Raw genomic sequence first — 26,139 nt, 5'->3', positions numbered from 1 at the left:
TTAGCTGGAGCATGATGGCAATAAGTAAATCGGAAAGCAGTATAGAACCGTTTTACTTAACAGAGTTGATAGGGAATGGAAAAAATATTCTTGTTCAGAATATTAACGTTTGAAAAATTTTAAGTTATCTTTTCAAAAGTATAATTTAGTACAATTTTACGACGGAGGGCTTTATACCGAATTCCAATATAATTTTTACCCTAAATTTCAAATCCTGAAATAATGAAAACTACGATATTTCGATGGAAAAAAAATAAAAACTTAGTTTCAGAATACAACAGCTTAAAAGGGGTGGTTATGGACAGGTACCACAGAATAATAATAACAAATTGTCCACTTCATTCTGAAAAATAGAACAAAAGAAGATTCTCTGGCAAACAGCAAAGCCCATCAAAGTTAATGCAAGATGTGGATATAGAATATGCCTTAAGAAGATGATGAATATAGATGCAGAAAATAAAAATAGCCATACATCACTTTGAAATAGGTCGTAGCATATAAAAGATGAAAGGCAGTGAAAATTAAAGTAGGAAGAAGTATGGCCATTGCATGAACCATAGAGTATTGGATCTAAGAGAAGAAAGAGCAGGGATCTTGTTATCATAGGAGAATAGAGATGTCAACTGAATCACCAGAGAATCAATTTACTTCCGTTCTGGAAAAGAGAATAAGGAAGAAATCAAAAGAAATAATTGGAAAAAAAGAAAGGAAATAAAAAATATAAGCAACTACGTCACCCAATCACAAGGACTAGTAGGGCACTTACTATAAGAAGTCACTTCAAAGGAAGCCCTGCAAGAGAAGAACTCAATACGTAAATGTAAATCAATCGGAAAGAATTCAAAAAGATCATACTGGGACTAAACAATCTAATTATGTATACAATTGTTTTGGCCACAGGTTCAGAAAGACCAAAAACAAGTTTATATAAATAAATAAGAAGAAGGAAGCAGGAAAGTACAAGACTTTGAAGCGATGATCTCAGTTGTATAGGCAATATAAATTTTTACATATATCGATAGAATATTACACAAAAGTTAGGAAATAATCCTAGAGGAAAAACATTTTGATTGAAAACAGTTGAATTTTAGAGGCCATTTAGCCAATAAATACTCTCTTGATGCTCTAAGGAATGCAAGTTACAAGAAATGGCATAGCGTTAATTGACAGAATATTTGAAGAACTCTTGTCAGTGATTGCATTTCATTGTTAATTTGAAGGAGATCAGGTATGCCATAAGAAGAACAAAAGAGATTTGAAAGATGATAAATAAAGTAAAAAGAAAATTAAAAACAGAAATTCGTGCATTCAGAGAATCAGTCTGATATTTAACTTTTGCCAATGAGCTAACAATGTTAACTGATGATGCTAATGAGTATTTATATTTAAACTATTTTGACTCTATCAAGCATTTTTTACATTTAACTGCTTGGCGCTTATAGTGAGAAAATAAATGCTTTACTTTTTGTCAGGCATTTATAGAAGTCACAATTGATAAGTGCTGAATGAGAGCTTATGTTCATTCAATGTATTGAATTAAATCCGGTGTAATTAAAATTAAATTTAAATTTTCAATCGTTAACTCCGGGAAATGGTAAATAAGAAGTATATCTTCATTTGCATATTTTTCCAAGATCCTTCATTGGAGAAAATTGTTTTCCTGAGATAACATTTTCTTGGTAATATTTTCTCCTATTAAACGAATAAGCTATTTCCTTTGGCGCATTACTACTTCTCATCCTTAAATGGATTTTTTCGAACATTTGTTTTCCTAACGCAATGACGATTTTCTCGTAAAAGAGGAAACGGTATTCTAAACTAAAACGTCATCACAAACAGAGAGCTGTTACAGCATTTTCAGCAAATGCACACTGTCTCCAGCTGAGGAAAAGCATAAATATAATTTCATTTAAAAAGTAATCATACGCTTCAAACTATTAACCAAAACTATAATAGCTCCTACAAAACTATTCTAAGTATTAGTAAAGAGTGAATTGGAGGTAATGATTACTAAGTTTTATCAGAGCTTAAAACCTTATGAAATGGTAATATACGAGGGTCATCCGGAAAGTAGTACCCGTTCGTGCCGCATGAAGTGCTGACGACGCGAGTAGCCGCTGGACGAGGTCAGATAGCTTCAGTGGCTTGTCTGCCTTCTCTGAGCCAAGTTGCGTGACGCTAGCATTGCCTGTGTTGTTTCTGTGATTGTTTACAATGTTTAAAAAAATTGAGAACGCCGCCAGTTGTGAAGTGAGGGCAGTGATTAAATTCCTCAATCCAAGAAACGTTCGCCCATGTGATATTCATCGCCAATTAAAGGAGGTGTATGGAGACAATGTAATGGACGAGTCGTCTGTTCGGCGGTGGTGTCGCAACTTCAACATGGGGAGGGGGAACACACACGACGATGAGCGTTCGGGGTGACCGTCTGTCATTACAGACCAACTGGTGAGCTCAGTTGACGAATTCGTGAGGAACGATCGGCGCGTCACAATTGATGACATCTGTGAGCATTTTCCCAATGTTTCTCGAACAATTGTTCATGAAATTGTTAAACACCATCTGCATTATGCAAAAATTTGTGCAAGATGGGTCCCTCGCGTATCTCAATGAGCTGGCGGCGAAGGACTATGCAGCAGGAATACAGAAACTTGTCACACGTTATGACAAATGACTTAATTTGCTTGGAGATTATGTTGAGAAGTAGTTTAAAGTATCCTCTTTCAAATAAAATTTTTTATGTTTGTTAATATTTACTTTTGTCTTTTTATTTCACGAACGGGTACTACTTTCCGGATGACCCTCGTACATGTCATTCATGCAGATTAGATAATTTTGATTAATCTAACAAACTAACAGCAAATATTTTAATTAAACCAACGCAATTTTCTTCCTGAGTATATTTTTACTAGCGGTGTGGTAAAGAACAATGGGCAAAGCATTTATATATAGCAGGCATAGCAATGAAATTTTCTTAATTTAAATAATGATGATTTTAGTAATTATATACATATTATAAGTATCAGTACAGCCGCCCCGATCTCTAAATGCGTAATCTTCTGAAATAAACCTGATTCAGATTCAAGCGATAGATTTAATATGTAATTTAATGTTCCGTAAGTGATTTATAATCCAGTGCTTTTCATAATCTAGATACTCTACTTTATCATGGCACCATTTAACAAATATAGCACACCTACGCTGCACGCGATCTAATCCGGCAATTACTCGTAATTAAATTTCATATACTATCAGCAGGCAGTGAGGTGAACGCATAGAGGGCTACTTGTAAATTAATATAGAAATAATAAGTAATCAAATATACCTCCTTAGAAAAATCAGCCATTTATGCTTGGTATTTTCTAGATGACATTTAATACAAGTAAGATATACCGTAAATGAATAAATCATACCATCTAATGGAAAAGAAAATTCCTCCGGGACGTCGAATGACCAAAGTGAAAGATAATGTCGGAACGACGAGCATGAACAGGGGCGTTTGTTTCGATAAGACGTTTGCCTCGGGGTTAATTTCTGGGGTGCAAGAGAGTTAGTTAGTCGAAGGAAGTAACGGAGTTTAAAGCCAGAGGGTTGCTTGAGCAACAAGGGCCGAGAGCTGAGGGTGAGACGTGGGTGTGGGGAATGGATGGGAAAAGAGAAGATGGAGGTGGGAGGAGGGATGAGAAGAGGACTTGAGCTGAGTCTCCCCTTTCTCTTCCGCACGTCTCCTTCTCCCTCCATCTCTCTCTCTTGCCGCGGTAGTTGGAACATTGGATTAGTGCGTTATTGTCTCCTGCCCTCTGTGGGGCTTCAAACTAGATCCTCATTTGTCAAGTCTTATCTCGCGGGAGGATGAGGGAAGGGGGGACGTAGGTGGGAGGGTGGGGTGAGCGACTAACACCAAAGGGAACATTCATCCATTGTTCGCGCGAGTCTGCGCACCCATACACTCTGCAAACTCCGTTCCAACATCCCTAGGAAAGGAAACGCTTTCCAGAGATCGAATTTCCTTTTGTTCGGGTGACGCACTCCGAAATGTGCTTCCCGTTCCATTTTTGCTCATGTTTTCCTCCTCGAAAGAGACTAAGGGCGCCATCCTGGAGAATTCATGTGAACATTGTAACCACTGCGCTTTATTTTGGCACGCGAGTATGTATTATGTGTTGTGTGAAAATTGGATGAATTGGATTGCATACTCTTGATGAGTTTGACTGAAAAGATAAAGTGTATTCTCAAAAAGGAGTAATAGGAATTCAATTTGCAGCAATTATACTGGCAGCTAGATGGTAAATCTAAAACCAGCAAGTGGGATTTCGTGAGTATAAGTCATCAATGTCTGTCCAAGAAAATTCAACATCAAGGGATATAACTATAATCAATACCTTTAGTGCTGTTACATTAAGTTACGTGACGTTGGGCATTGTTTATAAATATATTGATTTTTTCTAGATGAAAATATCATGCCTAGCTCTTTATTTTACAATGATTACCTCAACATTACACAGAGTTTTATCGAAAGAAGAATAATTAACTTTTTCCAGGTGATATTTTTTTAACCTCCCTTTATCAAAAATAAAGTCAATTCGTTAATTTGCCTTTCATAAATTGTCCGTAACTTCTTCGCAAATTTTTACATGCATTGTCATTTTAAAATATTATCCAATTGACAGTGTCATGCCACGAGATAACCCATATCCCTATAACGCTCATGTTACGTACACAACTCATGAAGAGAAAATGTCCATTCTCAATATGATGAGTTTTCCTTCTAGCATATCCAATTCCAATCAGCACGGAATATTTCGCAGTCACAAATGATCCTGCTCATTAACTACCGGATGGTGATGTCATTCACTTGCATTCCATCTTTCTACTTCAAATGAAAACCTCCGCTTAAAAGTTACTTAAAAGCGCGTGGTTCAAAATGCTGATCAAATTTTCAAAAAAAATAGCGGAAGTAAGAGAATTCATAAGAAAACTCTTTATAGGCCACGTCACTCTCATTATAATAAGAAAATTTACTCAAAAAAAGAATTTGGCAGAGCTATACGTGGAATGGATAGAAGATGATATTATAAACACGAAGGCTCCATACTGTTACCAAAAATTACCATCAAGTAGATGGGCCTGTTGGACAAAAGTTTCACCCCCATTTCTGGAGGCGTTCTGTTGAATTTTGCCGCTATATACAGGAGACGCTGGCTGTCCCGGAGTGCACTGATTGCTTCTTCCTTGGTGGTAAAGTGGAATTACCCTTTTTCACGTCGAATTCAGGGTGAAACCGTCCCCACGGTTGACATTATTAATTAATTAACACGGTAGAAATATATCAGGTCACAAAATTGAGTTCAACCAAACAAAAGTGTTGGCTAGGGAAAAACGCTATTTCCCGAGACTCATAAGAGAAGCGGTAGAACTAATGAAAAATACAATAAATTTTAACCATGAGGGCGGCTACACCCTGACTTCGACATGGAATAGGGTGATTCCACCTTGCCGCCATGTAAAAACCAATCAGAGCGCTTCAGACCAGCCATCGTCTCCTATATATAGCGGCCAAATTGCGAACTGACGGAGGTTTTGCCGGTTTTCCTCCGTCCGTGGGTGAATACCGGACCGATGCCCGGTATTCACCCGACGGTAAGATAAAAGGTTTTTCGCCACCGCTTTCCTTTTCTCTACTCTCTTGTTATTGCTCCACCCCGAAGAGGAATACATTCCTAAAACGTGGTTTCTGTTGTTGTTGTTTTACAATTCAAAGTTTAAACTTCTTTCACTGGACTGATGCATGACGGAAATTAAAACCTTAAGACTGAACCTAGCCGAACACTCAGCGAAGATCTCTTCGATTTGAAGACGCCTTCAGGACTGGGGGTGAAACTGTTGTCCAATAAGCCAACCTGCGCGTCGTTCATTCCCGGAATCAGCATTGAACCTTCATCAGATAGATGTCGAGGAAGCCTTAAGATTAATTGTATTAACATATTTGGTGAGATAAACTGAGAAATAAAACAAGAACTGACTAAATTTACTCAATAAAATATTTGGTGAGATAAACTGAGAAATAAAACAAGAACTGACTAAATTTACTCAATAAAATATTTTTAAAACTGAGCTAAGTTGAAATATAAATCAAAATATTAATTTTTCCACTTATGTTAAATCAATATTCATATTTAAATGAATTTGAGAAAAATATTTTTCTTTTTTTCGAAAATGTCTCCAAAATCTTTTTCAAATGATAAGAGAAAAACTGAGTTTCTCTAGAAAATGACAAACAATTACATTTCACTAAATAAAACAGAAGTATCTTTAGGAAGTTCACGTCTTCTCTTTTCCCTCCTTTCGTCTAAATTGGTAAGAAATTAAAATTTATCTTATAAATATCTCATATTTTCTGGCGAATCAACCGGAATGTGCCATTCTCGGACATGGTTTATACATTCAGTGATCATGGATTTTTTACTAATTACAGCCTGAAACCATTAAGTTCACAAGCCTTGCTGGTCAAAATTTGAATGTTCGCTTGCTTATCTGCTTCAACCTTGGCAAAATCGTTTACGAATTGAGCAGTCGGAGCTACAGCAAGCTTGGCTAAACCCTTCAAATTAATTATTTTATTAATTCTCCTTAATACAGTTTCACCCTGAAAGGGTTATTGTCGAGAACGAGACGGAATTATCAAAAATTTCCCCAACAATTTCTGATCTCGTGAGCTCAAAAAGTCTTCGCTGTTTTCCTGTGAACGCAAAATTCTGGGAATCGGGGGAAACCCGATTTTCCCCATGCAACAGAGCCCTCCTAAGAGCCAAGAGGAGTCCTTTCTTAAGACGCAAAACTTAATTCCAACGAGCGAGGAAGTCAAAGTGGGGAATAAGGTGGTTAAAAGGCATTTTCGAAGACCTTTCACTCATTTCCCACTCGTTTCGCCCGAACAGATCGAACACCAGTCCTTGTTATTCTCACCCCCTCCTTCGCCACCCTCGACATGCCCTTCTTTCCCTGCGACCTCACTGCTCTCTGCGGCAACCTCACATCCCAATTCCCACCTCAAAACTCTCCACATACACACACACAAGTGTACGACACGGAGTCCCTTTTGGTCCCCCGCGACCGCGACCGACAACGCCACCATCCTTCCGCACTCGCTAATCCCTCGACTCTGCCTCCTCGACCCTCCTATTCACACAAAACAATTTTTATCCAATCCTCTCTCTTTCTCTCCGCCAACTCACGCACACTTCGCATGGTATTTCCCAATTCCCGAATTCGAATACCCAGAGCAAGAAAAAAGAGCACCCGCGGCGTGGAGAGTAGAAGGGGGAGGAAAAAGGGGTCGCGATGCGTAGGAGAAAGAAGAGAAAACAGGGGTGAAGGGAAGGACGAGGGAGAGATGAGGGATGTTCTGAAGTCCCCAAAAAAATAAGCGAGGAAAAAAATATTCTTTCGCTCTCCTCTCTCTTTCCCTTCTCTTGGGCAAAGTTGCCCCAACTGAGAAGTGGCGATGGAGGCCGGAGGGGGGGGGCAGAGTGAAGAAAAAGGATGGTGTGGTTTTGCGTGGGAATCGTCTCTGTGTGTAGCAGAAGGAAGGATAAAGGAGTGGAGTGAAGATGGAGAAAAAACGGAGGAATTGAGGTCCGTCGGAATGAGAAGTGAGGCGAAGAGGTGACGCCGGAGATGAAGGAAAAGCAGTGGGTGGAAGAATTAGGGAGGGAGTGCTGGGCTTTGAATGCAGGCAAAAGTATGAGACCAAAGAGGAAAGAGGGGACAAATGGATGCAGGCGGAAAAAATTCAAAATCTGGTAGCAGGAGATATTTTCATGAAAGGGAATTCCGATCTTTCATGGTATATCTCGTGCGGTTAAAATTTTGGAGATGGAGTTTCATGTAAGAAATACAAAAAAGTACTTTAATGCCATCCTGACTGCTTTATGACCTAAGAATGGAAGTCTCAAAGCCAAGTCGACTTAGTTAATAATTTTAATTGTTTCTATACTTTTCATAATAATAAATTCATAATACTATATGGAAACATCCCTATTTTAATACCAGTTTTATCTTTAATCGTTTTTAACATATGAACCAAACATAACAGTGTCGGTTCAAATCAAAATCAGCAAAATGCTGGTTTTAATTATGCAGAGTTTTGGTAATCTCTTCCAAAATTAAACCAGGTTAAAGTTTTACAAATCAAGTTAAAAGTAATGCAGAGTGGCATAAAAAAAATGTGGTCAAAACAATTAAAGACTCAGATTCTTTTTGAAGCCGTTAAATATAGTAAAGCAAAAATTATTAAAATTTAAATAAAAGTTGAATATCCTTGCTACTTGGCATTACTTTTGAACTTAATATGTGGAATTGCGACTCAAACTAATTTTCGGATGCATAAGAAAACTTAATTGCTTTAAAATCTACATTTTGCACGACAGTGCTGTTTTATTTAGTTTATATATCATAAACAAAATTGCGAAGTGGACAGTAGAATAATCACAACGAGCAAAGAATAACAAGAAAAAGTAATCAAACAAATTCATTTCTAAGCTATAAGTTTCACTCATATCGATCAGGGATATGTCAACAGTTATGCTTCTGTAATACAGAGGTGCATTTAATTTTCTCCTCACCATATCTAACGGATTTGCCAATAGCTCATATAATCACATAAAATAATAATAGGAAAATATAGAATTAACAAAAATGGCATGAGGAAAACAAAGCCCAATCTGAAAAAAATGATCCGAATGTTTCCATTTCAAAGGAAATAGATATCTATCGTTTCAAAATCCTCAAGATTAATTTTAACAACAGAAATATAACAAAAATAAACACAATTTTTCTCGATAACTACTAGTCGTGCATATATAGTATGTTAGAGCCGCACAGGATACATGCGAATTTGAAATGAACAAAGAAGAATATGTAGCACTGAATTTGAGACATGGTGTAGTCACTCATGAGCACTTGAGCAATATTCCTGGACACTGATTCTAAACACACATGCCTATATGAAGACCTCCGTCAATCATGGCCATTGTATTTGTTTTATGTACTGTGTACAAAAAAAGTGAACATTTTTGTAGATACGGGATATCCTACAAAGGGAATTTTTCATTTTGGTTCGTAACATAGTCAAGGGGCAAAATACCGAATGACAACATCCGAAGAGAAGACTGAGCCTCAAGGTATCACTCTTAAACCTAGATGTCATACGTGCTTCCAGAGAGAATGGGAATGCCGGTGAGTAATATAGTTTTTATCGAAGTATTCCTCAGAAAGAAAATTAAATACTCTGAACGGCTGAACCAACTTCTATCTGTAAATATCGGGTTGATGGAAATTAATTTACCTTCGACAATTAACCTTCGTTCCAATAAAAATCCTTAATTTAACGAAATTCTGATATTTTTCCGAGGCATACTAAATTGTTGGAAACTAAAGATCCTTTTAAATTGATTCAAGAGATGGATGGGTGGTAGTCTCCATACCGCAGACTGAACTTCAGACGAACAGCTAAAAAAAATATATCCCTCGTGGGTCCACGGGTGCGATGTACGTTTAATTATGGAGAAAGGTGGTTTTGCGGTACGGCCGTGGAAAGACTGTGAAATGTCGGTTTGAGCAAAAGCAGGAAACAGAAGAGTGTTTTGGCGAGACGTGGAAGGAGAAGTGAGGAGAAAAGCCGCGGCGTTTGGATAACCGAAAAGAAAAGGCAAAAAGCCGGGTCCAGGGTGGATGGATGCAAAAGAGGTGGAGCAGGGACGTGGGCAAAGACCGCTAGAGCCCGGATTACCGAGCATCGGACTTACGACGGTCGGACGAAAAAAATTTCCCCAATGCATGTGTGCGAGAATAAATAAATATATGCATATATTCCGAGCACCGCTGCCACATTTATACATAAGTACAAGTGTGGGCAAATACTTGTTTTTGCGCATTTATATATTTACAAATGAACAAAGAAAAATTCCTGGACATACTTGTTGATGCAACACATCGACAATATGTTCAACACAAAGTTGGCGGTGGGGGTGAGCTGAGGCCGACTCCAAGTAGAAGATTTCATGAAGCGTAAGAGAATCATGGATCTTGAATCCTGGGTATTCATGCCCTAAATATCTATGCCTGGCCAATATATTAAGCCGTTTTCATTTTAATAAATTTCACGGATAGGTGACAAATAGAAACTTATTAAGGATGAGGTATTAGAGGTAAATTTCTATATTTATGATATATTTTTAAAGCACGTATGACATTGGCACCCAGTGTAAAATGATTTGAATTATTAGCAGTAAAAATTAAAAGTTTAACAATTTTAATATCATCTGATTCAATATGAAATACTTCTTATGCAACCTGGGTTTGAATATTGATTTGTGATCACAAAAGGGGCGAGATTCTCCAGTTTGTAGAAACGATGTTTTCGGTAAGCACCAGGCAAGTCATCTTAGACCTTTGAACTAATTAAAGAGGACGTGGTCCATTTTTAGTGACGCCTTAGATCAAACCTCGGTAAAATGATTTTTCGGACAGCAGATCTTCCTAGGAAATGACGCGTGGCACCGGGAAAGGAGCTGGTTCACCAACATTAGTATGCAAATTTCACACGTCATAAAGGAGCGATATTTTTAAGATAGCCCTGCTCTCAAATATCAAACAAACGTTTTGTATAATTACACCCATCTTATAGTTCGTGAACTCCAAATATATTGATGCTGAAAATACAAAAAATTGATTATTCATTTTGAGTGAGTGTGCAAATGGAATATGAATTAAATCGCATAAATATACGCGATAATTAAATCGCATATCAGACACGGGGGGAATAAAGTATTGAGGAAGCCTGATGGGGTACAAAGGGTTAAGATGAGAGATAAAGGTGCACACCAAAGCAAGTATATAAAGGATTAAGAGAGTATAAATATGGTGACCTCAGCACGCACATGCAGCAGCGTAGCCTCTCGTATCGGTTCTGGAATGCATCACGCAGCCAATTTACCTGGCGTACAATGAATCAACAATCTGGATCCAACGCTGCATTAATTAATTCCCATTCCTTCCACGTGTGCACGTCTCGAGGTAAAAGGAGGAGCAATCCTGTAGGGCCATGGAGTGCCTACATACGAAGGGTTCGCAGAAACGAAGGGACCGAGTCGAAGCGGGCAGATCCCAAATGACCTCTCCCTCCACATCTCACACCGCATCGCTCGGAGCGAGTGCCGAGCATTCGGTTACGCCGCTGGGGTTTGGTTGCAACAGATTGAATTTTAATTCATCCGAGTGCAGCCGAAGCTCAAGACAACGCTACGGAGAGACTATATGGAGAGTGGGGAGTTGGCTAGACGTTGCAAGGGGATCTAGCATCGGACTCCGATGGAGAGAGGAAAAAAAGCTGGAATCTGAATGGGACTTACCAATTTTTGAGAAAATGATGATGAGCGATATACGGAAAATTCTCTTTTGGTAAAGAGAAGAGGTGTTCTATGTGTAAGAATTTTTATGAACTTTCATGGTTTCATCAGGTCATATATAGAGTGAATTATACACATCTATGCTCTTAGAAAGAAATCCACAACAAAATAAAACCTGATTATAATTGCCATATAAAATTCCTTCGAATAAATCAATGTCGTATCAAAGAACAGCAGTCATAAACAAAGAGAATAAATCTACGGCCGTATAATTACTGCCTGATAAAAATTTTAATAAAATATGCAATGAAAGTGAAATGGTTGTTTTATCTGAGGATCGCATTAAATAAGTCTTTTTTTTAGAAATAATATCAAAATAATTCACAGCAGAATACCTATTCCATGAAAAATTTCAACAGCAAATCAATAGCCATTCCACCATGCCGTTTTAATGAAGATGATGGCGCAGAAATTGAATTTTTCCTGAAATACATAAATCATACAAGGTCGTTTCCTTAACCAAAAGTGTTCTATCTCACCGAAAATGGATCCGAAATACCTAAATATTTAAAAGTAACGCAAAAGAGAGTAATTCACGCTCAATATACAAGCAGTCAGAACACATTTATATCTAAGTTAATGAACAAATGTAAATGAAATATTGATGGCGATCGTGATAATGACAAATTTCATGGAATTAATTTCTCTTTAAAAGCTTAAGAAACTCAATACTTGACAAAGTTTTTCAGATAAACGTTTTTCAGATAAACTTTAAGTCATTATATTGTTTAGCTCTGATGAAAGATGATGATTCTTAATTATGTTTTTAGGGGTTATTGATCGATTAAAAACTTAAAAATTTTTTTATCATCCGAACGATAATAATTTATGATATTTTCTTTTCCTCATCGCTGATTGTACCTGTATTCATATGAAAATTATATTGCCTTTTAATACATTGCGAAATACTTCTCCTTAAAGTGTTTAATATTTTGTTTGGTTGACGGAAAAAATCCTAGTTTCAACACGAGGAAAGTAATTTATCATTACGTATAGCTTGGTAATAGGATCACAAACGAAAAATGTATCCTTTACGTGAAAGGAAAGATTACTACATTCTCTAACCTCTTGTTCTTCATTTGAATGGAAATACTCAAACTCTTTCAGAAAAGCAGCAGTGGGAGAAATGTATATCTACAGCAGATGGCGGGCAGGTTATCTCTTTTTCGCTAATGGTTCCCTCAGAACACAAAGTTCCATTTTTCACGCCGAAATGAGAAGGGAGTGAAAAGGAATAAAGCGGAGACGAAATAAAATTAATGGAATGCATAAAAAACAAAACACAGTCTAGAGGACAGTGCAAGCGTGGGTATTCACAATGCAGAGATTAAAAATTGAAATGGGGAATTTGAATTAAATTTTATCCGATATAGAAAACGGAAAATACTTTAAGGCAATGACCCACGTTCTCCTATAACATCAGCTATCATTCTTTCTTTCAAAAAAATTAAAGAGGGGTATTTCTAGAGAGTTGAATGAGAGCGACAGAAAGAGTAGGTTTAATGACTATATTTTTTTCTGGAATTTCTCACTCACATACTCTCTCCATCTCTCTCTTAAAGTGACCTTCTTCTCCACGAAAAAATGGATGCCCCATTTGACACGAAAAATCCAATCTGGACGACAACCATGAAGGTTAGTCGGGGAGGGATTGAATGAAGTTCGAAAAAATAATGTAATACGTTGTCACATAATCATTCTGCACGAGAAAAACCCAAAAAGCCCTTGTATCTCCATCGGTTTAGGCCTTTTTCGGCCTTAAAGTTCTCCACCAAGACCCTTCCCTCTATCACATCTTTCCATTTTTTATTACCAATTCGATTTCCATTCAAACGAATATAACTTATACCCACCTAGTACACTCTGGCCAGAAAATCTCTCCCGTATTGGAAATTTTCAGTCCAAAATGCTTCTTTTAAAAATGTATGAACGACAATGTATTTTTTCAAGGGATCTTTTGTGGCCATTTATCATGATTTCAAGGCATTTCTCATCACTCGGCGTTTCGCGTTCCTCTCTTCTTCATCCTGCCACTTACTCCAATTTCCCTTCATGCCGTCAGCCGTCTCAGCTTGGCCTGGTCTCGGTGGAAGAAAAAATGTGAAATCAAAGTTCCGGGGCTGTACATCTATCAAGGAATGTTAAGTTGACTTGGACCTGGTTGACTCCAGAGATGCCGTAGACTTAATTTACAGCTAACTTCTGAGATATTTTTGTCCTCTATCGCTTTTAAGGAATCGATCATAAATGAAAAAAAATTAAATTGAAATGCTTTATTTTGAATTAAGGTGTAACGGGACGATTAAATCCCCTACCGCCCTCTTTCAAAGAAATCTAATTTTTCTTATCTGCTCCATTAATAAATGGCATTGAAAGGGTAATAGTAAAGCATTAAGTCTTACCCAGGGTTCACAACAACAAAGTGGATAACTTATTTCACATTTTTTCACGAACAAATGAAAAGGTTATCATATTTATACATTTTTGATTTGCCTTACAATAGCCAACAGTAATTTCCATGATGCCTTTACTATTAATTAGAAATAATAAATGTGATAAACACCTTTGAAAATTCCATTTGTTAGCACAGATGAGGGGTTCCCAAATTAGTCAAAATTTTCATGCCGAAAACGTATATTGTGTTGAATTACAAATGATATAAATTTTTAACAAAATTATTAAAAATACAATTACAGCAATAACTATTAGCAATGTTGCATTATCGTAACATGATTTTCCATTCATTCAATTTGTTGACGTTTAGGACGATTGGCAATGGACCGATTAGGCCTTATCACATTTTCAATTATAAGTAGACCCCGATAAGAAGATAGGGAGCATTCGACATGGATACTTCGAAGTAGTTTTTCATAATTCAAACTCAGATTTTTGTTTGTGGCGATGCTTGAGGAATCGTCTATGCTTGTTTCTAATCTTGGTCGCTAGAGGGCAAATTAAAGTATGCCACAAAGAGAATATATATTGAAATGTATCCTGGTAGTACGACTATGCGCAAAACAGGTATGTTATGCGTGAAGCCTCTACATAAGGATTGTTCCCGCAACAAGCAATGTCCGAACTTTTCAAAGTTTAAATAAACGTACATAACAGGCCAATAAAATTTATTTATCTACTTAACTTTTGGATAATATCTCAAAAGAATTTACCTTTTCACATAGAATTTGTTTTAAAATTTCAATTTTACGGACAAAACCATCACCAATTCATTGAATTTCAATCAATTCCAATAAGAATGAATATTTTGGTAGCTTATGATTTTTTCTCTTAAATCTTCTCTTAAATCTTATCTCAAACTGATCAAATTCTAAACCTATAAGGGCTTATTCATGATGTTTATATATTATTCATCACCAATGGCAACAGAATTTGATAGCCAAGTCCAGTCAAAAAGTGCTTTGATAATAAATCAAATTTTTTTCTAGAGATCTATAGCCTAAGAGAGCAAGTAAACCAATTTTACAAATAAATTTTTTTGGATGCTATTGGATATGCTTAAAGTAGCCCAAATAATAAGAACAAAATTAATAATAAGCAAGGGAACTAGGAAGGGATTTTCAAATTAGTACCAATAAATAATGCAAATTAAACATTTTAGGTCACTCTTTCCTGAGCATATCTCATAAATGTTATTACGTAATCAAAGAGTAAAGAATTTTTAAAGTATACTATAAGATAAACATCCTAGATTTTTAATTTTGATGTGATTGATGGTTGAGGCCTAGACTTTGTGGAAATCCATTGCGAACAGGAGTTTCACTAAATAACTTTGCAGTTTCCACATAAAAAAATGTGGAAACGTTTTATGTGGAAACTGCAAAGTTATTCAGTGAAACTCCTGTTTTTATTTTGATCCTATCAGTAAATATAATTTGGGGAAGGCATAATCACTTTAAATAAAGGGCAACTAACCAACTAAATTTTTCTAAAGCTTTAAAATATTGCATAATATTCATTCTAATGGTTACTTTTGAGCCCCTTCAAAAGAAACTAGAAATATATTTCATGCTTTAATGACAAATTTTAACTTTTCGGTATCATTTCACCACCGTACTGAGGAGTAATTTCTTTTCCTATCAGTCCGAAAAAATATTCCTAACATATCATTAATTGCATTATTTATGGTAACCATTCAATTTATGAACATCACTAAACAATAATTAACAAATTATTAGTGAAATATTTGTGCCGTGAACGAGCCCTTCTCAGCCGGCGCTCAAAACAATTACCAGGAAAAATTATTTCACGGAACTCCTCACGGTACTCATTTTAAAGAGATGCTGGCTCCCCGACAGCAGAAGTTTAGCATAGAATGCATGTTTTAGAACTCCATCCCGGACCTTGCACTTTGATTGTCGATTCTGGCACGCAAAGGCTTCTACTTTCCCTAAAACTTTTCTCCGCACATCATCCAATTTTCTCCCATTCCCTCTAAAAGTGGACATGTTGGATCTCGCTTCTCTCACTCTCCCCTCTGTCTCTACTTCCCATCCCACTCCTACCCCCTCCCTCTTTCTCGCTTTCTCTCTCATTCTACTTCTCTCTCAGGCACTCTCCAGCTCGCTGTTCGGGAAACGCCCCTAGGGGCTTTTTGCTCGAATCATCTCCCAAAAGAAAACTCTCTTACTTCATCCGTTCTCATTCCGGGAAGAGATGCGATCCTCTCCTCCTCATCTCCTTAACTGTATTCTTTTTTATCTAAAAAATGTCGAAGGGTACATTTTCATAAACGAATCCGCCAAGTCCTCTGAAATTCCGGGATACACTACTTAAAATTTGAGGAAAGTATCAAGGAGATGCCATCTCACCATTTATATGTTCTACTTTATTTAATTTAGCAGTCTGTTTATCTTTCTGACTAGCATATATAAATCTTTGGATTTATTCACATTCTGGAAATGGGATTTGAGCAAAGTCTTCCCCTTACCTCAATTGATAAAGCCACTGCTATTCCTTAAGGTTCAGCTAGGAGAGTAGATATTGGAAGCAATTTTGTGATAAACGACGAATAAAACGTAACATAAATGGATCAGGATCGATATTTATCCGTGACTTTTGACTAAATTTATCTTAATATGACACTGCTATGTAATATTCATATTTATTCAAGCACAATAATATGGCGATATAAGAGTATTAAATATCCTCCATAACCCAATAGATACGATGCATAAGGTCCTTAACTCCATAAAATTAATTATGCGCAAAAGAAAGTTTTTATAATAAAATTAGGCCTGTACGTAGTACTCAGAGAAGATGACATAGGTGCAAATGGTTCCGTGACATTTAATATCTGATTTTAAATTATATTAAAAATAATGTACATTAATGCATTATATGGAATTTAAAAAAAAATGGATAAACATGCAGTTTTGAAAAACCCAAAAACGCTACTTACTCATTGAGTTCTGGAAACATGTTTAAATTCACTAAAAGCGAACACCATTGAGTTTTTTATGGAATTAAGGTGAGTAAATTATACCGTGAGAGCAATGAGATCTGAACTAACTGACCACAAACATATTTTCATTGGTAATGAAAACGATCGCTATATGAGCAAAGATTATTTACATATCCAAAATAGAAATGTTTTGACCAACAGAGTCTAGAACATGTGAAATCAGCGGACCACAACCACTGAAACGTATCCACAAAGTAAATCCTGAGAAAAAAATATATTAAACACGACCAAATTAACATCTTTCAAAATTTTGAAATTTAAATAAAAAAATTTAGCAAGGTATGCAATGAATAAATGCCAAAAATTTTGTTCTTTTGCCAAAAAATAACAATGTACCAATAATACAAAAAAGTATCGTTGACACGCGCACATACCTCGCAACTGAAAATAATATGGTCTTTCTAGTCATGACCCACCCATAATTTGATTTAACGGCCATTCAACCAAAGGCCTTGCTATATGGAATGCGAAGAAAAGAGGGTTCGAACGCCCACTGCAAACTCCCATGGATCAATATGACACCGTCGGAAGAGGAACGGAGGAAAAAAGAACCTGAGGCACCAAAGATGGGCAGAAGTGCTTCATTGAGGGAATGACAGGGGGTGAAACGTCACCGATATGAATAACGAAATGAAATAAAGGAAGGTGGGAGAAATGGAGGGAGATATGGAGTTGTATGAGATGAGAGAGGTGAAGAGCGTCCAGGGAAGTCCGAGAGAGTGCGAGTGAAGGGGCTTGGGAAATGATTCCATCCGAGCGGAGAGTGGGTGGTGGTGGACAAGAGAGGGGACGGTAAGATTGGACGAGGCGTTAGTTCTGATGGCAAGAAGAGTCACTTAACGCGAACACCCTGACCCTCCAATGCTTCCTTTCCCTCCTTCACTTTTTCTCCTAAACTGACTGCGCGGAAATATGGCGAAGGAATTTAGGAATCAGCAGGACACGAAAGACGAGAAGTGGCTCACGGAGAGGATCCAAAGGTGTGAGGAGGAGAAAAGCACCAACTCTAGGGGGAAGTTTTTCGTAAAACCTTGGCACACAGAGAAATTCTATAGCGTGCGTCCTAGAATATGATATCGTATCTTACAGCATAACTCAATCCAATATATCTTCGATCAAATATCCTCCAGGTCGAAATACTTTTTTGGCGCAGAGGGAAAAATAATTGATACAAAATATATCACATCGAAATGTGATTACATTTCCAGGTTTGTCTATATGTTTTTTTATATGAGTCCAGTTTCATTTATGCATGCACAAAATACAATTATGGCCGAAAGAGATATTGAGACGTTCAAATCTTCTGAAGCGTACTTTGGCTTCCGAACGGAACGAATGAAGCATTAACGCACGTCGTTAATTAAAAAGCTGTTTACGGAGAAAGAGAATCTTTAAGCTAAAATATACTCTATAAGTATGGACAGACATAGGAGATATTTGCGCTAATATCTTTGATTATAAGAAAAAGTGTAGGATACTTTAGCCGTTTTTTATTACCATTTCCATCAGAATATGCTCAGGGTAAGGTGATGCAGTTACTCCTGGAAAGAAATAGGGATATGCTTGAAAAAAGTGAACACTTGGGTTTGCTTCTCAAATGATAAAATCTAAGATGCTTTGATATAAAAGTTCCACTGATGCTTGTAAGACTTAAACATTTTTCCTGCACATTATTTTCATAAAGCTTTATTCTAGAAATCAGGTGCACGTGACCTCCAGAATCCAAGCTGTTATCTTTCTGAACCACGAAAACAATTATGTTAATGAAATTATATTACACAGAAAATTGATACCTGATATTCGATATTGAAAAGGTAACTACCTATTTAGTTCCGTGCTCAAATCAAGCTGCCGAGTTCGTTATGGAGTTAAAATTCCCCGTAAATTTTGAAATGACGACTTGTTCAATATCTCAAACCTGATACTCAATGGATATAAATATGAATAAATTCACAAAAGAATCTATAAATTTCTAAATCAGGAATGCTGGGCAAATTGACTCTCTGCCAAATGCGTCCAATAAATAAGTAATCAAAAACTGTCAGTTTTAGAAGCTTGTAAAGAATTTTCAATTTATTATCCTTTACAAAGAATTATGTAATGGAAAAAATATATTTATTACGCTGATGATGAAGTTCACCTCAAATGAACGAAGGAAATACATTTTCATTTCAACTACGAGTAGTCAACTGTTTCATTCGTGCATTAAAATTCATTAAGTTTGAGATTAAAATAACGTGTGATATACTAGACATACCGGTGATGCTTTCATTTAAAAATATATATTATCGTTAAAAATGAGTAATCATGTAAGGTTTAGTATATCACAAAATGAATGAAAAAATATAAATAGAGATATAGCAAACCACTGCCTTATATACAATTCACCTTTAGAGAGCCGTGTTAAGATTAAAACTTCACTTCTGTATTTTCCTTAAGCATGGATATTTTAATACTCGATATGTAATTTTCAAAGAAAAAATTCAATATAGTCCCTTCTAAAGAATGTATCTCTTATTGAAATTCGAATAATAGGAATTAGTTTTACTGCGTTGGGAATGTAATATGAGCAAACAGTAAAACAACTATCAACGTGTCAATATTTAGATTAATACAGGTATATTAGAACATGTGCTTAAATAAAAAGAAAGTTCTTAGAGGAAAGATAATATTTTTCCTTAAAGTAACTGTGTTTATTAAATGTAGGCCTGAAAACACTGATGCTATCCCGATTGTTATTGTTTTCCGATCGCATTTGTTAAATATCCCATAGAGAGGAGATACATGAGGGTGAAATAAGAAGGCAGAGGAAGAATGGGAAGAAGTCGAGAAAGTGAGCCGGTAGACCTTGGAAGGGAACGGAAAAGCGAAAGTGCTCTTTACCTTGGGATGCTCCCATCAAGTTAAACTCGGGAAGGCGTCCCATAAGAGCAGTAGAAAGGAAGAAGTGAGAGAGAGAGAGAGAAAGAAAAAGGGCAGAAGCGAGTGGGAGAAAGAGAGAGATTTTACAGGGTAGCTGAGGACGTCTCTCTCCCACCAGCAGTGAAACTCTCCCCGTTCCCGGGTACGAGTCGTCAAGATGGAGGAAGAGAGGGTTTGGGGAGAGCAAGGAAAGCAAGGACACACGTAGTCACTGAGCAAAGGAATGAAAGGGAGCGGAAAAAAGGTAAAGCGGTGGGTGGGGACGGCAGCTGAGTACAAGCGACCAAAACTGATCGAAGGTCGCGCGGGATGTGGAGAGGGAGAGAGAGGGTAAGGAGCCATGGAGGCGGTGAGGAAGTTTTTAAGCGGGGAGGTTAAAAGGTGATAAAGAGGTATAAGAGGAACGGGTAAGTAGGGGGAGTGGCCAGGGAGATGGGGGCGAGCGTGGATAACGGGTGGATTGGTCGCAAAGACGTGAGGTGGTAAGTCGGCGCCGTGTCTTAGGAACGGGAATAACGCTGGCTCGGCTGTATCCCTTTAAGCATATTTCGATAAAAGTTTTAGAGAAAATAGTTTATGGCGTTATCGATGTTCAGTAGATTAAATTTTCATAAAAATCAGGAGAGATCTTCGTCGGAATCTCTCTTGGGGAGCCGCCGAATTTTCCGGTCGGCAAACACGTCCCCCTAAGTAAAAATTATGGTGGTTGAGAAAGACTTAAAGGGCAGGAAGTACGGATAAATTTTCTCTTTTGTCCCTACTTCCCTCTCACTTTAGTTCAAAAGGTTTTGTGAAGGAAAAACTAAGTATATGGCTGCGTAGATTTTCGCGGCGGTGGCTTGAAGAATTAGAAAAACTAAGTTAATAACATGAAGGATATATTCTTTATCTATGTGAAGATATTCCCGAGCAAATAGTTTAAATACGTTTATTTAGTTGATTGAAAGCTTCAACTTTAACAAATTACCTTTAAAGTGGAGCATGGACTTTTAAGGTTCGACAGTCAAATGAATGTGAATATGATAGTCACATACCTAAAGATTAGGTTGAATGCGTGAGAGGATTGCAGGAAAATTATTTTATTGTGATGAATTAAGTAAAAAAGAATGGTAATTGGTTCTTAGTTGTTAATGGGTATGTTGAAGGGTAAGCGGAAGATTAAATTTATGTATGAGCTGGAAAAGTGTCCTTATTACGCAGAATATTATAATATATATATTCACACAAAAGAAATCTCTCATTTGCAATACCTTGGAATTTTAAGTTATAAAATTCGGGCACTGATTACAGATGTGAATGCATTATATTCATAGTTCCGTTCCGTGCGTAATCATGTACAAAATTATAATAATTATAAAAAAACTATGTAAATTCATGTACCTAAATATACTCAAATTTGGAAATAATTAACCTTAAAAGATTTACTTATATATTTTGAACCCAGTTATTTAATACTTAGAAATAAACTAATTTAAATAACTTAATTACAGTAGATAATAATGTTACTAGTATTTTCAAGGGATATAAATTATTGATGCTATTGGATGTTAACACTTGGCTATGCATAACAATAATATAATAAACTTCCGTCTATAGCAAGCTAAGTGATTATTTAAATTTATTGACAGCAGCAAAACCTGGCCACAAAATAACATGAAGTTGTTTATATTTACTTCAAATAAGGATTTAATTAAGTTGAAAGGTTGTAAAAGTCAGTTCGAAAAAGTGAACATTACTTTAGAGCAGCATGGTTCATCATCCGCAAGTACCAATATCGTATCAAATGAGACCCAACGCATTTTATTATTGATACCAATTGCTGAAAGATATTGCCGACATGAGTTGGTTATGAATAATCATTCAGCATTTATTTGCCAAGAGTAGTGGTTGACATTAGGTTGGTATCCTTTTTCTTAGACATACGAAAACAATGATTGCGCCACAAAAACAAAACATTCAATTAATGATTTAGAATAACCTTTCCTGTTAGCATCGTGAAATTCAGATAGATACGCATAGAAAACAAAATCACTGGCAGTGGATTTTCCAATATTTCTTTGTTCTAAAAACACCACTAAATAATCATGGATTAATCTTCTTAAAAATAAGTGTGTTTTCCAATTTATCTGTAATATATTCGTGTTGTAAGATATTTTGACACCTTTAGAGAGAAAAAAAATCAGATTGCAGTTTTACAGGTTAAAATGCGATTTTCATTTAACTGAATTAATCTTGGTAATTTCCTCTAGCAAAATTTGAGAAAGTACTATGCACCTTCGGAGATAAAATTTATGTTCATATGCCTTTGAAGATAGAATATATATATATATATATATATATATATATATATACACATTTATTAATTAGTTTCACTTGTAAGTATGTAATTGGGCAGCTTAGGGCAGTCATTTAAGTCTTTTATTATGAATATTTAATTTTATATGTAACATTTTACGTATTTACACAGGTTTAACATCTTTTACTCCGCAGGGGATCGAGATAGATTCGCATAAATTATGGAAAACTTAAATATCATAACTTCACAATATCATAACTTCACAATATCATAACTTAATATTTTCCTTATCTCCTCAAAATAAGTTTATTTTTTCTTTTGCCATATTTTGTGGATTTTCCTCAAGTAAATGTAAATTTCTTTTGCTTCCTTGAGAGATGCCGAAAGAAGAAATTATTCCAGAATTTCCAATCCTCAGGATGAAAAATTATAATATACGCGCAGAAGAAATTTCCAAAATTTGTCATTGAGGAAAAAAATGGCCAAAAGAATTGTTTAGAAGATGAATACGAAATCTTTCCTGCTCTAGAGCCAGGTGATAATATGTTAGGAATTTCGAGCTAGACCTTACGTTACACCTTAACGTAAAAATTTCCTTTTACTCGTGTTTTACACAACTAATATCCATTTTATAGCATTCAACTCTAAATGAATGTGTCTCGGATAAATGAAATTCATAACCTCCATTCCTTTCTCACAAAAAAACTTCCCAATAGTTTCAGTAGCTTGCCGAATCGTTTAATATCGGAAAGACAACTAATATCACTGTTTTTCTAATTATAATGAGATCATATGGGAAACCATGCATGCATGAAAGAATGCAAGCAAGCTGTATGCATGAAAAATTAATACAATACTCATATATAATGTAATTGATATGAGATATTAAAATTAATTTATTTTTAGTAACGGCTGTGAAAGAAAATAAATTCATTGTAATACACGTTTTTATAGGTATTTTTGAAATAGACTACCTTTCCTTTTTTTACCACAGATTATAAGGTCACAAATTACCTCCATACCAAACGTTCGAGATGTGCGAGCAACGCTAATCCCTTTCTATGCACCAAAAATGCTTGGCTACATCTCAAGGAAAAGATTTACTTACCACCTGCGGTAATAATGAGCATTGAGGTGAAAAGATAAATAATAGTGTGACCACCAATCACTCAGGTCAGCGGTCAATTTGAGATCAATATGTGACGCCCTTAAAGACCCCAAATCTTGCCATACGAGCGTCCATTAACATGAACACATACACACATACGTATACATACATACATATATATATATATATATATATATATATATATATATATATATATATATATATATATATATATATATATATATATATACACACACACACACACACATGCATGTCAGCGGGCAGTCATATGGCAAGGTTTGGGGCTATTGAACTCATCAACTCATTTAATCTCTCTGTGCTCTGGCATAGAGAAATTCCTCACAATTCTGTCCGTCGTTAAGGAAAGGCAATTGAATCTTTTGAAACGAGCTTCAGGGACGGAGTCAACATTCGAGAGATACGACACACAAATTGGGGAATCATGTGTATAGGACTGATTAATAAAGAACAAAGGGTTGAAGGCACTCACCCTTCTGCCTTAATGCTGGAAGGAAGTCGACTAGGAATCCCGGGGATCCAAGGGTGTTTGATGGCTTCCAGACGCACAATTCCGTCGCTTCCGACGTCCCCTCCTTGAGTAGATGGCCGTGATTAGAAAAAAACACTCCCGACGCACACACGAAACACATACACACCAAACACAGAAGGAAGCTTGAAGACTGGTGGGCGGTGGAGGATACTTTGAATGCAAATGAGTCAGTCATTCGTTTCTTTCCTCTCGTTTCCCATTAAATCGAGACCGTATTTTTTTTAAGTTTTATTTTCTGAAGCGGCTCGATTTTCATTCCTCGATCCCCCGTAGGGAGACGCTGCAGTGCTGGAGTCTGGAAAGACAAGAGAAGAACGTGAGGAGGACTTGGACGTAAAATTAGTTATTTTCTCTACCTTTGTGTACGCTTGAAATAATGTAGCAATTAGAAGAGATTAGACATTCACAGTCAGAACTTGGAGATGGAGCAAGTAGGATGGCATTGAATTAAAGAAACATCCAAGTAGTGATCTTAATAAAAGACCCCGAGAGAAGAATCTAACGAACCGTTGGGAACATCAAAACTGATGCGAGTACGTGTGAAGCAGATGTTTAGTAAAATATCACCATGCAGCCAAGAAAAAAAACTGCAAATGGCCGCACTTGCAGGTTGGATTTAATGATTTCTTATTGTTTCCTTAATATTGATTTGTATTACTTTGATTTTATGAGCTTAAGATAATTCTCCAGGGTTTATAAAATCCGGCTGGTTTAGAAAAAAAGAGTACCTTCCCGTAAGATGGCATCATCATTTGTTTCAACTCTCTTCCTGCGAACAGTTTAAATGCAAGTGTATATTTTAAACGTAGCTTTAAAGCAATGCAAATTGGATTGATACATTTTATTTGAATTCTTCCTTTCTATACAAAGGTAACTAAGAGTAAATGTGACTCTTTCTTCATGCCGCAGATGAATAATCATAAAATGACAGCTTTTGAAAATGAAATTGTAAAGTAATATTTTTAAAACATGCGGTATTCGTTGAAGGCCCACTATCGCATGCGCATCTCGAGTACAAAAATTTACTCGCACCAAATGCACACTCACACACCTTTATGGGTTACAGACGCTGAAGAAGAAGAGGCATAGAAAGTTTAATCGGCACTTATGCATACACGTACGTCGTTATTACATTCGCACAGTTCATGGTGAAGGGCGACCGACCGGAGTGGAGCAAGTTTGATCGAAGGAGTTGATTTAGGAGGTTTCTTTCTTAGCCACGAGAAATTGAGTCATTCGGCTAAGAACAGAAAGCACTTCCCAGTATCGTTCCATTTGGTCCAAATGACCTCTTTAGAACATCAATTTCCCCCTTTGACGGGATGTGGAGGCCATGCTGGGCGAAGGCTAAAACAAATGTCAGTGTGGGAGGGTATAATATCCCTCTCGTTCTAATTTACGCTGTTACACTCCCTAAATGGCCCAAATCCACTTTTTCACTTACTTTTAACAATATTCTCTACGATCTTTCAACCATTTTCTTAAAACTTTTATGATGAAGAGAAATAAATAGCAATTGTTGCCATTGGAAATTTTGGCAATGATGTTTTAGACAAAATTTTAAAAAAATCTGTCCATTTATTATAAAATTACGTCTTGCACTCTGAGGTTGTGATGAAATGACGCGTTAATTATCAGGTACTGGAAACAAAACGCCCTTTAACCTTTCATAATAAGTATAAATCGGAGATATGTCATTCGGAACCGTCTTTAAAAATGATAACTCACGCACTAAGGTGGATGTAAATTAATGTAAAATAACAGGGAAAAACTCTTGAAATCTAAGTTTGTGTAGCTATCTAACTTGATATATTATTTCAATATGGTCGTACTTAGAATATACTATGAGCATTCCAGATTCTTTGAGGGTACCTTTTATTAAATAATTGCATCATGTTCAATAAATTATCACACAATTGTTGAAAATACTCTCAAATGGACATCCAGCATTAATGAACTACCAAGGAAAATAGGCTAGGAACCTTTTTAGTTGCGAAGAGAAAAAGTCGGAGTGACCTTAAGTAGCATCTAGTATTTGATTTGAATTTTTGATAAAACGAAAACAAAGAAGACCCACTAAACCGATAGATAGTTTACTTAATAAAAAAATAGAAATTGATCTCCACTATGATACGAGTTAAAAACTCTTGCAGTGAAATTCGTAGTTAAAAATTCTCTTGCCCTAACTTAATTTTCTTCGCGCAATCGGAGAAAGTACTTAACTCGGTTAAATTCGTTTGAACAACTAGGATAGAAAGAACTTGTTGCCAAGTGTCATTTTTTTAAATACCACAC

General features: G+C 36.3%; 1 long non-coding RNA gene across 1 annotated transcript in view; it reads right to left on the bottom strand.

The window, feature by feature from the left end:
* LOC139701026 (uncharacterized) overlaps window positions 1-26,139 on the bottom strand; it is a 356,189-nt gene that overhangs the window by 135,421 nt on the left and 194,629 nt on the right. Inside the window, exon 3 of the long non-coding RNA XR_011703913.1 lies at window positions 23,785-24,139. This is a non-coding gene — a long non-coding RNA (uncharacterized lncRNA). The remainder of the gene's footprint in view (window positions 1-23,784; window positions 24,140-26,139) is intronic.

This window comes from Hetaerina americana, unplaced genomic scaffold, assembly GCF_022747635.1.
Source record: "Hetaerina americana unplaced genomic scaffold, ioHetAmer1.1.p SCAF_11, whole genome shotgun sequence".
Classification (NCBI taxonomy): domain Eukaryota; kingdom Metazoa; phylum Arthropoda; class Insecta; order Odonata; family Calopterygidae; genus Hetaerina; species Hetaerina americana.
This window is presented reverse-complemented; position numbering and strand designations above follow the sequence as displayed.